Source organism: Scyliorhinus torazame, chromosome 19 (genome assembly GCF_047496885.1).
Source record: "Scyliorhinus torazame isolate Kashiwa2021f chromosome 19, sScyTor2.1, whole genome shotgun sequence".
NCBI lineage: Eukaryota > Metazoa > Chordata > Chondrichthyes > Carcharhiniformes > Scyliorhinidae > Scyliorhinus > Scyliorhinus torazame.
In genome coordinates, this window is record NC_092725.1 from 7,386,552 (window position 1) to 7,392,551 (window position 6,000).

Consider the following 6,000-nt stretch of genomic DNA (forward strand, 5'->3'; position numbering starts at 1 on the left):
CCCTGAATAAACAGTGACTCTGTACAGTTACACAGTGAGTGATCCTCACCCTGAATAAACAGTGACTCTGTACAGTTACACAGTGAGTGATCCTCACCCTGAATAAACAGTGACTCTGTACAGTTACACAGTGAGTGACCCTCACCCTGCTGAATAAACAGTGACTCTGTACAGTTACACAGTGAGTGATCCTCACCCTGAATAAACAGTGACTGTACAGTTACACAGTGAGTGGCCCTCACCCTGAATAAACAGTGACTCTGTACAGTTACACAGTGAGTGATCCTCACCCTGAATAAACAGTGACTGTACAGTTACACAGTGAGTGGCCCTCACCCTGAATAAACAGTGACTCTGTACAGTTACACAGTGAGTGATCCTCACCCTGAATAAACAGTGACTCTGTACAGTTAAACAGTGAGTGATCCTCACCCTGAATAAACAGTGACTCTGTACAGTTACACATGGAGTGATCCTCACCCTGAATAAACAGTGACTCTGTACAGTTACACAGTGAGTGATCCTCACTCTGAATAAACAGTGACTCTGTACAGTTACACAGTGAGTGATCCTCACCCTGCTGAATAAACAGTGACTCTGTACAGTTACACAGTGAGTGATCCTCACCCTGCTGAATAAACAGTGACTCTGTACAGTTACACAGTGAGTGAACCTCACTCTGCTGAATAAACAGTGACTCTGTACAGTTACACAGTGAGTGATCCTCACCCTGAATAAACAGTGACTCTGTACAGTAACACAGTGAGTGATCCTCACTCTGAATAAACAGTGACTCTGTACAGTTACACAGTGAGTGATCCTCACCCTGCTGAATAAACAGTGACTCTGTACAGTTACACAGTGAGTGAACCTCACTCTGCTGAATAAACAGTGACTCTGTACAGTTACACAGTGAGTGATCCTCACCCTGAATAAACAGTGACTCTGTACAGTTACACAGTGAGTGATCCTCACCCTGCTGAATAAACAGTGACTCTGTACAGTTACACAGTGAGTGATCCTCACCCTGCTGAATAAACAGTGACTCTGTACAGTTACACAGTGAGTGAACCTCACTCTGCTGAATAAACAGTGACTCTGTACAGTTACACAGTGAGTGATCCTCACCCTGAATAAACAGTGACTCTGTACAGTTACACAGTGTGTGATCCTCACCCTGCTGAATAAACAGTGACTCTGTACAGTTACGCAGTGAGTGATCCTCACCCTGAATAAACAGTGATTCTGTACAGTTACACAGTGAGTGATCCTCACCCTGAATAAACAGTGACTCTGTACAGTTACACAGTGAGTGATCTTCACCCTGAATAAACAGTGACTCTGTACAGTTACACAGTGAGTGAGCCTCACCATGAATAAACAGTGACTCTGTACAGTTACACAGTGAGTGATCCTCACCCTGCTGAATAAACAGTGACTCTGTACAGTTACACAGTGAGTGATCCTCAACCTGAATAAACAGTGACTCTGTACAGTTACACAGTGAGTGATCCTCACCCTGCTGAATAAACAGTGACTCTGTACAGTTACACAGTGAGTGATCCTCACCCTGCGTAATAAACAGTGACCCTCTACAGTTACAAAGTGAGTTATCCTCACCCTGCTGAATAAACAGTGACTCTGTACAGTTCACAGTGAGTGAGCCTCACCCTGCTGAATAAACAGTGACTCTGTACAGTCACACAGTGAGTGATACTCATCCTGTTGAATAAACAGTGACTCTGTACAGTTACACAGTGAGTGAGCCTCACCCTGCTGAATAAACAGTGACTCTGTACAGTTACACAGTGAGTGATCCTCACCCTGAATAAACAGTGACTCTGTACAGTTACACAGTGAGTGATCCTCAACCTGAATAAACAGTGACTCTGTAGTTACATAGTGAGTGATAGTCACCCTGCTGAATAAACAGTGACTCTGTACAGTTACACAGTGAGTGACCCTCACCCTGAATAAACAGTGACTCGGTACAGTTACACAGTGAGTGAGCCTCACCCTGCTGAATAAACAGTGACTCTGTACAGTTACACAGTGAGTGACCCTCACCCTGAATAAACAGTGACTCTGTACAGTTACACTGTGAGTGATCCTCACCCTGAATAAACAGTGACTCTGTACAGTTACACAGTGAGTGATCCTCACCCTGAATAAACAGTGACTCTGTACAGTTACACAGTGAGTGACCCTCACCCTGAATAAACAGTGACTCTGTACAGTTACACAGTGAGTGATCCTCACCCTGCTGAATAAACAGTGACTCTGTACAGTTACACAGTGAGTGATCCTCACCCTGAATAAACAGTGACTCTGTACAGTTACACAGTGAGTGACCCTCACCATGAATAAACAGTGACTCTGTACAGTTACACAGTGAGTGATCCTCACCCTTAATTAACAGTGACTCTGTACAGTTACACAGTGAGTGATCCTCACCATGAATAAACAGTGACTCTGTACAGTTACACAGTGAGTGACCCTCACCATGAATAAACAGTGACTCTGTGCAGTTACACAGTGAGTGATCCTCACCCTGAATAAACAGTGACTCTGTACAGTTACACAGTGAGTGAACCTCACTCTGCTGAATAAACAGTGACTCTGTACAGTTACACAGTGAGTGATCCTCACCCTGAATAAACAGTGACTCTGTACAGTTACACAGTGTGTGATCCTCACCCTGCTGAATAAACAGTGACTCTGTACAGTTACGCAGTGAGTGATCCTCACCCTGAATAAACAGTGATTCTGTACAGTTACACAGTGAGTGATCCTCACCCTGAATAAACAGTGACTCTGTACAGTTACACAGTGAGTGATCTTCACCCTGAATAAACAGTGACTCTGTACAGTTACACAGTGAGTGAGCCTCACCATGAATAAACAGTGACTCTGTACAGTTACACAGTGTGTGATCCTCACCCTGCTGAATAAACAGTGACTCTGTACAGTTACGCAGTGAGTGATCCTCACCCTGAATAAACAGTGATTCTGTACAGTTACACAGTGAGTGATCCTCACCCTGAATAAACAGTGACTCTGTACAGTTACACAGTGAGTGATCTTCACCCTGAATAAACAGTGACTCTGTGCAGTTACACAGTGAGTGATCCTCACCCTGAATAAACAGTGACTCTGTACAGTTACACAGTGAGTGATCCTCACCCTGAATAAACAGTGACTGTACAGTTACACAGTGAGTGGCCCTCACCCTGAATAAACAGTGACTCTGTACAGTTACACAGTGAGTGATCCTCACCCTGAATAAACAGTGACTGTACAGTTACACAGTGAGTGGCCCTCACCCTGAATAAACAGTGACTCTGTACAGTTACACAGTGAGTGATCCTCACCCTGAATAAACAGTGACTCTGTACAGTTACACAGTGAGTGATCCTCACTCTGAATAAACAGTGACTCTGTACAGTTACACAGTGAGTGATCCTCACCCTGCTGAATAAACAGTGACTCTGTACAGTTACACAGTGAGTGAACCTCACTCTGCTGAATAAACAGTGACTCTGTACAGTTACACAGTGAGTGATCCTCACCCTGCTGAATAAACAGTGACTCTGTACAGTTACACAGTGAGTGATCCTCACCCTGCTGAATAAACAGTGACTCTGTACAGTTACACAGTGAGTGATCCTCACCCTGCTGAATAAACAGTGACTCTGTACAGTTACACAGTGAGTGAACCTCACTCTGCTGAATAAACAGTGACTCTGTACAGTTACACAGTGAGTGATCCTCACCCTGAATAAACAGTGACTCTGTACAGTTACACAGTGAGTGATCCTCACCCTGAATAAACAGTGACTCTGTACAGTTACACAGTGAGTGATCCTCACACTGCTGAATAAACAGTGACTCTGTACAGTTACACAGTGAGTGATCCTCACCCTGCTGAATAAACAGTGACTCTGTACAGTTACACAGTGAGTGATCCTCACCCTGAATAAACAGTGACTCTGTACAGTTACACAGTGAGTGATCCTCACTCTGAATAAACAGTGACTCTGTACAGTTACACAGTGAGTGATCCTCACCCAGCTGAATAAACAGTGACTCTGTACAGTTACACAGTGAGTGATCCTCACCCTGCTGAATAAACAGTGACTCTGTACAGTTACACAGTGAGTGAACCTCACTCTGCTGAATAAACAGTGACTCTGTACAGTTACACAGTGAGTGATCCTCACCCTGAATAAACAGTGACTCTGTACAGTTACACAGTGAGTGATCCTCACCCTGCTGAATAAACAGTGACTCTGTACAGTTACACAGTGAGTGAACCTCACTCTGCTGAATAAACAGTGACTCTGTACAGTTACACAGTGAGTGATCCTCATCCTGAATAAACAGTGACTCTGTACAGTTACACAGTGAGTGACCCTCACACTGCTGAATAAACAGTGACCCTGTACAGTTACACAGTGAGTGATCCTCACCCTGAATAAACAGTGACTCTGTACAGTTACACAGTGAGTGACCCTCACCCTGCTGAATAAACAGTGACTCTGTACAGTTCCACAGTGAGTGATCCTCACCCTGCTGAATAAACAGTGACTCTGTACAGTTACACAGTGAGTGATCCTCACCCTGCTGAATATACGCTGGGGTGAGTGTAGTATGACGGAGGTGGGTGGGGATGGGTGGGGCCGGGTTGGGGCGGGCGGGGGGTTTTGGTGGGTCGGGCAGGGTGGGGTTGTTTGGGTGGGTTGGAGGGTCTGCGTTTTGGTGAGGGCAGCTTTGGGAAGGGGTGTTCAATGCGACATTTCCACGCGCAGTAGCGTCCCAGGTGACGGTGAGCTGTGGGCGAGTAGCTGTCGCGGATATCCCTGCTCTGGGAAACAGTCGGTCCTCCATTCGGAATAGCTCCGGATTCATTCACAAAAAACTAATCACGATGCGGTATTTAAACTCACCGTCACACCGTCAGTCTCACACAGCTCTGCAGTCGGAGGGACAGATCACTGCAGGATAGGTCGATAATTTCTATTCTCCAACACAATGGACGGGTGCAGAGAGCTTCACTGTGGAACAGTGCAGTCTGACTGTTCCTGCTGGGCGAGAATCGCTGAGTTGGCAATGTCACACTATCGCTCACTCGCTCTCACACACACCTCCTCATCACATAGAACTGCTCCTTACACTCTACACACGTGACCATCTCCTGTAAGATTAATATCCCATCTCACAGTCTGCATCAGGGAACCAGCTCTCTCTCACACTCCCTCTCTCTATCGCACACACTCCCTCTCTCTATCTCACACACTCCCTCTCTCTCTCACACACACTCCCTCTCTCTATCTCACACACTCCCTCTCTCTCATTAATATCCCATCACAGACCCTGCATCAGGGAACCAGCTCTCCCTCTCTCGCTCACACTCACTCTTTCTCTCTCACACACTCCCTCTCTCTCTCTCACACACTCCCTCTCTCTCTCACACTCCCTCTCTCTCACACACTCCCTCTCTCTCTCACACTCACTCTCTCTCTCTCTCACACACTCCCTCTCTCTCCCACACTCACACTCTCTCTCTCACACTCACTCTCTCTCTCACACTCACTCTCTCTCTCTCACACTCTCTCTCCCTCTCTCACACACTCCCCTTCTCTCATTAATATCCCATCACAGACCCTGCATCAGGGACCCAGCTCCCTCTCTCTCTCACACTCACTCTCTCTCTCTCTCTCACACACTCCCCTTCTCTCATTAATATCCCATCACAGACCCTGCATCAGGGACCCAGCTCCCTCTCTGTCTCTCTCACACTCACTCTCGCTCTCTCTCTCACACTCCCCCTCTGTCTCTCTCACACTCACTCTCGCTCTCTCTCTCACTCCCTCTCTCTCTCTCACACTCCCTCTCTCTCTCACACTCACTCTCTCTCTCACACACACTCCGTCTTTCTCTCTCTCTCACACACTCCCTCGCTCTCTCTCTCACACACACCCTCTCTCTCATTAATATCCC

The 6,000-nt window shown here is 46.4% G+C and overlaps 1 protein-coding gene across 1 annotated transcript in view; it reads right to left on the reverse strand.

Moving 5' to 3' along the window:
- The window catches only part of prrt2 (proline-rich transmembrane protein 2), a 138,074-nt gene extending 132,294 nt beyond the window's left edge, over positions 1–5,780 (reverse strand). The window contains exon 1 of the mRNA XM_072484035.1: positions 4,947–5,780. The gene's annotated coding sequence lies outside the window, so the exon portion shown is untranslated. The remainder of the gene's footprint in view (positions 1–4,946) is intronic.
- Positions 5,781–6,000: the final 220 nt, after the last annotated feature.